Consider the following 8,766-nt stretch of genomic DNA (forward strand, 5'->3'; position numbering starts at 1 on the left):
CTGAATCTGATGCCAGAGTACTTCTTAGCAGCCCACACCAACTTCTGCCCAGTGATGAGCAGAAAGCCTATTGATTGAACCAAATATAATTGAATATTAATATTACTTTTGGGTCCATTACAGCCATGATGAGAAATGAACAATTAAAGACATTTAAAAATTGTTTAATGTTTCTTTTTTGCTTTATAATTTCTATTGTTCCTAATACTTTGAATGTATAAGTGGAAAACAATAGAATGTATAGCAGTATAGTGTAGTGGATAGTACAGTGGCTAGACATTACCCATCTACTGAGCACAGAAAACAACAGCCTACAAGCTTCTAAAGAATCACAAATTAAAAATCACCTACTCTAACATCAGCAACAGTAGCATTAACAGTAGCAATGCAATCTATCCCAATCCAGACGGTGCTGGGCTTCAGCTCACATTGGGGTGTGGCTTGTACATACCTATGACCACAGGGTGGTCTTTTTCATATTGCTCTAAAGTCAACTGCTCCTGGGGCTTCATCGTCTCCTGTTGCATCTTTTCACTTCAGAGACAAATATGGCCTCGGGAGAGGCTGTGAAGTCAATGCAATTGGGCTTAACGGAAATCACAAAGTGTCCTCCATTACATAGGAAGGTGTGGGCATTCAGGGCTACAATCTGGGTCTGGTCTGGCTGGGCCATGTCGGCAAAGATCACATCCACCATTGCAATGAGCTTGTGGTATTTGTGTGAGTGCTGAGCATCTTCAATGACAGGAATAATGTTGGTTCTCTTCTTGGCCAAATTAATGAGGTCACAGCTGGGGCAGTGGGAAAACTCAACTGCACAGACCAGACCCTGTTGGCCTATGATGTCAGAGACATGGGAGAGCGTGGTACCCAAGGAAGCCCTGAGGTAGAGCGCCTTGGCCCCTGGCTTGATGTGGTATATATTTCCTGAGCACAGAGCCCAAGACTGCTGCAGACAGCTTGGAATGGAAGGGGGTTTTGCTTTATTTAATCTGGGGGGTTAAACAGAGGTGAACTCCTATCATCCCTCATCTGTATTTTTGTAAGACTCTAAGCATAAACTTCCTTATGATAATAATAATAATAGGAAGAAGAAGAAGAACAACAACTAGTAGTAGTACTAGTAGCAGTGACACTTACTGTTTTCTTTATCTCTAATATGGTTCTAACTGCTTTAAATAGGTTAACTCATTGACTCCCTATAATAATTCCGAGGTAGGTAATACTACGTTTCTCACTTTACAAAATGTGGGAACTATAGACCAGCTAGTTTTTAAACCTTGCCCCCAAATCTCACGGCTCTATGTGGCAGAGACAGGATTTAAACTCAAGCAGTCTGACCCCACAGGTTATAGTCTTTAACCATTATGTATATTGCCTTGTAGGTGTCTGCTGATGGTTATTTTCCTTATCCATTTCTACACTCACTCCCTCTTGTCCATTATGGATTCATCCATTGTTGATTTCCAAACCTGATGAAGTATCAAAATCACCTAGAGAGCATCTTTAAAACAGACACTGTAGTCCTCTCTCCAAGATACTCTGATCCATACTAGACTAGGTAGTTTCAAAAAGCACAAGAGGTTCATCTGGAGGTTCAGATCCAAGGACCCATGTTTGGGAGCCACTGATTTAGAGCCTTTCTCTCTTGGCTGGTTGCCTTATTCATCAAAGATACTGCCTAGGTTCACAGAAGCCATGAGAGGAGGGAGGACACAAAGGGTAGCTAGACTGGCTAAACCAGCACCTGTTCCAGGAAGTCTTCACATCCCCCTCTCACACTATGAAATCCTTGAGGACAAGGACAAAACATTAGTCAGATTTGGACCTTCCATGATGGTTAGACTAGTGCCTGATTCATAGTAGATGCTCAGTTAATACTTATTGTCTAGGTTTCTGGGTGAATATTATTGATAAAAGGCAATAAAATAATGGTTTTTCCAAAGAGACTAAGAAGGGTCTTCTAACTAATAATTGCCTATTGCTCTGATAATAAAAGAGTCATAAATTTCTCTACAACATAGTAAATAGGAGATATAGCAAGACAGCTTAATCACCATATTAACAAAAAGGAAGGAATGAGAAGGGCAAGAACAAATGGGTGCAAAGGAGGAAGTCGTGTTTAACTGATGTCTGGTTTGACAAACTACATATCAATTTAGAGATTAAATATAATCATCTAGGTTCATTTGACTACATTCATTAAATAAAACGAGTGTATTTTTTAAAAATTCCTTCAAGGCTGGCTTCATAGGACCCTCAGATGAATTTACCCACTCATCCTCCCTTCCACTACTGCCCAACTGCCCCACCACAGGCTAATGGGCAAACAGTCCTCAGTAACCATTTATCTTTTTTGAAGTCTTCTCCTTAGAGCTCCCTTTAAGAATAGCAGTGGGTTTTCCCTTGAACTTATTTTCTCTCTCTTAGTTGTTTGTTTTCTTTCAAGCATGTTGGAGAGGCTTCTTTGCTGTTTGTTTCTGAAGCAAATCAGGGACACTAATTTGTTCCCTGTGGATTTTTGAAAGCTACCCCAGTGGGAGCCACTTGCTTTGACCAGGATTTCGGCCTGTGGATGATGGGGAGGGAGAACTCAGAAAGGCTATTAAGACAGATAGGAATGCTATAGCTAGGTGAACACATTAATGATGTAGAGCTGAGAAGCAGAACTCCTGATTTTGAGGAGATGCAACCAATGAGCACATGGAGACAAGACTACCCAAGCGCCAGCATTTACCTCTGTGCAGGTGTGTACTAAGTAGCAATTTCTGGCTGAGATAGAAAATCCTGTTCTCTTTAGACCTTGGGATGCAGCACAGATGTGACACTGCAGGTAGAGAAAAATCTTCATGGGCTCTGAAGCTAGAAGGAAGTTGACAGTTCATTTTAGGGTGATGGGAAAAGCATTCTGGCTGAGGGGTGGGTGGAAAAGTTCTCAACTCGCTCAAAACCTGTACATTTTAATCCTGGCTCTGCCATTAATTGGCATTGTATCCCTGTCCAAATCACTTCATCTCCCTGCCTCCCAGGGTTCCCCCATCTGTAAAACCAACAGATCAAACTGTTGGCCAAGTGCTCCTTTCCATTTTAATGTGCTGCCTTCAGATTAACAAAGATACACGCATATTTATATCTATAAGATAAAAGCCTTTGACTTTTTACCTTAAGTTGACCTTCAGGAAAAACAAACTGTATAAGAAAATGAAAGTATACTGGGAATTTATTTTTTAAAACAACCTTCAAAGTATATAGCCAGAGATCAATTTTATATACCTTTTACCCAGTCATCTACATATTCCTAAATTTCTGTATAGAGCAAATGATAATAAATCTCAAGCCCTATAAAGACACCGAATTATCAGAAGAAAAGGTCCTACAGTATCTGTTTATGACAAAAGAAAATAAAATTTTTAGAAGTGTATTGAAAGATAATGTAAGATGAATAAATGTTTTTAAAATGCAAAACCAATGATCTTATTATCCTGACAGAACTACTAGTTTTATTTATGCATATTATCGATACACACATGCTGTATTTACATTGTTATAATAATGGCATACATAGAATTTCATATTCACTATTTTTACATACATTATCCCATAAACATACCTTATTTTGCTACATAATTATTATTTTAATGGCTTCATAGCATTAAACTGTGTTGATGTACCATAATCTATAAAATCATCATTTTGCTGGACTTTTAGTTTGTCTCCAACTTTTTGCTACTAATATTGATTACAATAAAATTTTTTCATGGTCAGCTTTTGTTTCTGTTCAAATGTTTCCATAAGAGAAGAATTTTGAAGGCAATGGATATGAGTAAATTTGTGGCTTTTGCTGTGAATGGTCATGTTACTTTCTAAAGGGATTATCAATTAATAATGTCACCAGCAAGGAATGGACACATCATTTTTACAAAACTTCACCATCTTTAACGGTGATCATTTTTGTGATGTAATATTTTATGCGTTTCAGAACTGGCAGAGTGACCATGATGTGTATGACAAAGGGTCCTCAATAAATATGTTTCGACCCTCCTCATTAAAACTCTGGACTTAACTTGGAGATTCATTTATTCATTCACTCACTCTAATGCACTTGTTCATTAATTCATGCATTCAAAAACCTTTCATTTGGCACAATTATGTAATAAAAACATGTTAGGCCCTGGCTATACAAAGTTATACTTTCCCTTAATGGCTCACTTTCTCAAAGAGAGAAATCGATGTGAGCACATATGTGGTCTCTGCCTTCATCCCAGTGTGTTTCAGGATGCATAAGGACTCAGGGGAGAAGACAAAAAAAAGCTCATTATTTTTCCTTCATAGCATACTTTCAACAAAACATACTAGGTATCTCCAATTATCAGAACTAGTTTCTTAATCCATGCCATGAATGAGCAAACTACTTCTAAAGGTGTGACACAGCTTATTTTCAGAGGCAGAAAGTTTTGCAAAGAAACTGGTAAGAACTGTAATCAGCTAAATACTTATTCCGAAGTTCTCCTACTTCCTCTTATATTGGCTTTCTCTTCTTATGCGTGCCCACTATGGTGTTCAAAACATATTAGGTACCTAATAAATTGTGATTTTTATGACTCTTTCTCCTTCATCGCTAAGCCTGTATACCATCTTCTTTAGATTCAAATCCCTTTACCTGAAAAATTCCGCCAGGCCCATACTCCAACATATTTAACTGTTCTCAACGTTAACCCTCCCTCAAAACAACAACAAGCATCAAGTGCTTAAAATATGCCATGCACTGCAGTATATTATTTTTTGTAATTCTTACGAAATCTGCTTTATACACTATTTATTAGAGAAATTATATAATTGACCAAGGTCACAGAGCTGATAGGTGAGAGAGTTGGGATTTCCATTAAGATTATCTCTAAATTCCTTTTTGTTTTCTTTTGGCCATGCCAAGCAGCTTGCGGGATCCCAGTTCCCCGACCAGGGATTGAACCCGTGCCCTCAGCAGTGAAAGCACAGAACCCTAATCACTAGACCGTCAGGAAATACTCTCTAAACTCTTCTTTGATTCTATCTTGTATGATTATAGTGTTCCAACTCTGGAGAAAGGCTTAGTACCTATGCCCAGTCTCCTTACAGTATTACCTATCTACTGGATGGTATTCAGGGGAACCAAAATGGGGGAAAAAACATACAAATGTGCTAGGCAAATTTTTCTATGATAAAATAAGTGGTCAAATCTATCAATTCCATCCACACCTTAACAGACTAGATGACTTAGAATGGTCATTATTAAATAGTCACCATTTCCACAGTGATTAACTTAATTGGATAGTATTATTAAGATATGACCTCAGTTTTTATTGTAAACAATAATCTCTGGCCCCATATTTTACTGTGGCTCATTAATGATCCTGGACACATATAAAATGGGCCCTCACACATATGAATTGTATTCTGAAAGAGAGTAAACTTCTATACTTCACATGGAGAAGTTTCAAGTCACTATTGATACTGCATTTGGAAGCCATAGGGCCACCGTGGGTTAAATTTTGCTCTGAATTAGGTTTTATTGCTCATGAATATCTTAAGATGATCATGTCTGAACCATAGCCAAAATTAAACAGTGCTAACAACTGAAGTGAGAGTCCCTCACAAATCACCTTTAAATGCCACCTATAAGGAAAAAAACTGAATTTTTATTACCATTTGACCTTTCCTTAGCTAAGGTCTCATCAAGTTCCAATGGTCCAGAGTGACATGCCACTCTCTTCTCTAACAAAAGAGGTTTGCTACTAATGCCTAAGGTTACTGTGGATTCTGTACTACCAAATTCTTTTGTATTATCTACTCCATAATTTTTTTGTTTCTACAATAATTACATTCTGTGCAAAAAGACTGATACAAACTAGACACTAACTTATTATACAATGTTTGCAGTCTCTGACATTAAATAAACAAATAGGAAAACGTGGATTCTCATAGTATGCACAAAACAATGAGATTCATTCAATAACTCTTAAAACATACATGGTGTTTCACTTTTAGTAGTGAAAGGGGTCATCAACTGAGTCTGTTCAAATAAGCAGACCCAGAACATGATGTTGAAGATACAAGGGTACACATTTTTTGAAAATGACATTTAAAAAAAAATACTTAGTCTAATGACATAAGCCTTTCTCATTCTTTGTTTTTACTGAAATGAGATGGTCAATCTCATTGGGGGAAATGTCTCTGAGATGTGTTTTATATACCACAGTACACTCTACCTCTTAGAAATTCTTTGATTACAGAATTTGCTACAGTTTGGTCAAATTTCCCTCTCTTACAAATGCAATGATATTAGTAGTTCATCCTCCAAACTACCTACTCCAGGAATTGATACTGCCAACCTTCTGTTGAGCCCAAATAATTTCTATATAATTAAACAAATCCTTCTGATATGACTCAATAGACAATCCAAAAGAAAAGATCAAAATCAGGCTCACAGAAAAGATTATTAATGTGTCTTTTATATTTACTATGTTTTTATTTTTTTCTTTGGCTTGAAAGCATTATCATTCTATTTCTTAGATAAATTAGTGCCTATGAATTTTGTAAATAAGCTTGATACAAAGACCCATTCAGACATATGGTAGAGATTTCTGTAATGCACGCCATTCATCCTTAATGATTTTTATTTTGAAATTCTCTTTGGAGAGTGCCATGTTAGTTCATTTTACTTCATGAAACACTTGTGTAAGTATTTTTCTCTACAAACAAAGCAGCATAATGTAGAAACAAGTTATTTAGAAGTAAATTAAAAGGACTGAACATTCTAAAATGCAAATTGCACAAGCCTTCTGCTAAACAGATGAACGAAACAAGGCAAAAGATGGTTTATCTCAGTTCTATAAAGACGGAGACTACCTTGACTACAGCTTACATATTGACTCCTCATATCCTCCCCTCCCTTCTCTCTCTCCCTTTCAGCACACTCAAAGAAACCATGTAACTCTGGTGGAAGAAAAAAATCATTGCCATCATATTGTTCTGATAATTTTTTTTCAAAACAATCAGCAATTATTTTGTTGAGCAAAGAAACCAGGAAACTTGGGGGCAGCATTCTAACTTTGGGAAATATCTTTTTATACTTATAAATGTGTAAAATGTGTTTACATGATATTTATAGGGCAGTTTGAAAAAAAAAAAAATGCCATGTATTTTTACCCCAGCCTCAAAATGTCAGCTGGTGAAATTAAATGTGCAATTTTATTCTAAATCCAGGTTGAAACTTTTAATGGCTTTACTCCAGAGATTGTGAGCTTGTTGGAATAGTATATAATTAATTTTTCTGTATTTCAGCCACTCACTAGAATAAAATAGTTAAAAATATTTAACAATGACTGAGATGCTAAGAATTATAAATTAAAAGTAGTACTTTGAATTTACTCCAGGCATATTTTATGATTTTTAGTAAACATTTTATTTCCAATAGATATCTGAATTTTATAAAATATAATATCAGACAGAAAAGGACTGCCAACTTCCCCCCAACAAGTACCATTTAAATTTGCTTGTTTAGTTGGTTGTGCTTTGTATCCTGGCACTTCATAGTCTTAAAACACCTTTCACAAATGTATTTGTCTTCCCAACAACCCAACAAAGTAAGTACATCAGATATTCACATACCTCTGATTCACTCCATTGTCATTTCCCTTATCCCGTGGCAACTTAAGTACATAGATAATCTTCTCTGTGCTCCTTCCTTGAGGCAACTTGCTTTCAGGTTTACCAAACACTTTGTTTTGCTGCAGGAAGCAGCAGAACATGATGATGAAGAGTGTGGTCTCTGAGGTTGGCCTTAGTTCCACCCCCAACCACCTAAAGGTTGGACATGCTACTTGACCTTTCAAAGACTCAGTTTTATCTTCTGCCAAACAGTGTTAACAATATGAACTTTCATAATCAGGACTAAATGAAATGCATGCAACTAGCTAACCTAGCAGAGGGCAAGGTGCATGGTGTGAATTCCATAAATTCAATTAGTTTTATTATTGGGCATCCCAGCTCACATCCACACAAAAGCACTCTAGAATAAATCTTACACTTTGTTTCTGAGAAGGCATGAAAGAAGAGAGATCTACTGTAGTTTAGTAAGTTTTCATGGAAAATAAATATGTGAGTAGTGTGTTACCAGGGTGGAGGTGATCATGGGTCAGGATGGGGAAAATACATTTTTAGCTCTTTCATGGTTAGGTTTTCACACTAGGACTACATAATTTTCTTGAAAGAATTGCTAAAATATCACACATATAGAGACACTTGAACATACCCACCTAGGTATTTAAATGTTCATTCTAAAACATATTCCAAGTAAAACAAGAATGTTGGAATTCTCTGCCATTTGGGGTGAGGCACATGTACATGCACTCTTCCTCACGTGTACAGAGTTGTGAGTTGTGTTAAGCTTTGCCTTGTACACCACAAAACCTCCTTTGCCCACCAAGGTTGCTCAGCAAACACCTTGCTGAAAAGGTATTATTAATTCACAGGAATAGTAGAGTTCTCCAGGTGGTGTGATTCATGGTCAGTAGTGAAAGCAGCTGAAACAATCTTTTCATAAATTTCTTTCCCCACTTAATACAAACCTCTTTATTAGTCAATAGGCCTAATGAATTATCCTAACAGATTTGCTACCTCAAATATTTTTATGGAAAGGTTAGAAGAGACAGAAACAAATAAACAAACAAGTGGACTTGCAGCTGGAAACTTTCAATGGCCTTAGGGGTCAATTATCTGCTGCAAACA

At 36.8% G+C, this 8,766-nt stretch overlaps 1 pseudogene; it reads right to left on the reverse strand.

The window, feature by feature from the left end:
• Window positions 1-419: 419 nt before the first annotated feature.
• LOC133084641 (rRNA 2'-O-methyltransferase fibrillarin-like) lies at window positions 420-4,683 on the reverse strand (annotated as a pseudogene).
• Window positions 4,684-8,766: the final 4,083 nt, after the last annotated feature.

The sequence above is a fragment of the Eubalaena glacialis genome, chromosome 2 (assembly GCF_028564815.1).
Source record: "Eubalaena glacialis isolate mEubGla1 chromosome 2, mEubGla1.1.hap2.+ XY, whole genome shotgun sequence".
NCBI lineage: Eukaryota > Metazoa > Chordata > Mammalia > Artiodactyla > Balaenidae > Eubalaena > Eubalaena glacialis.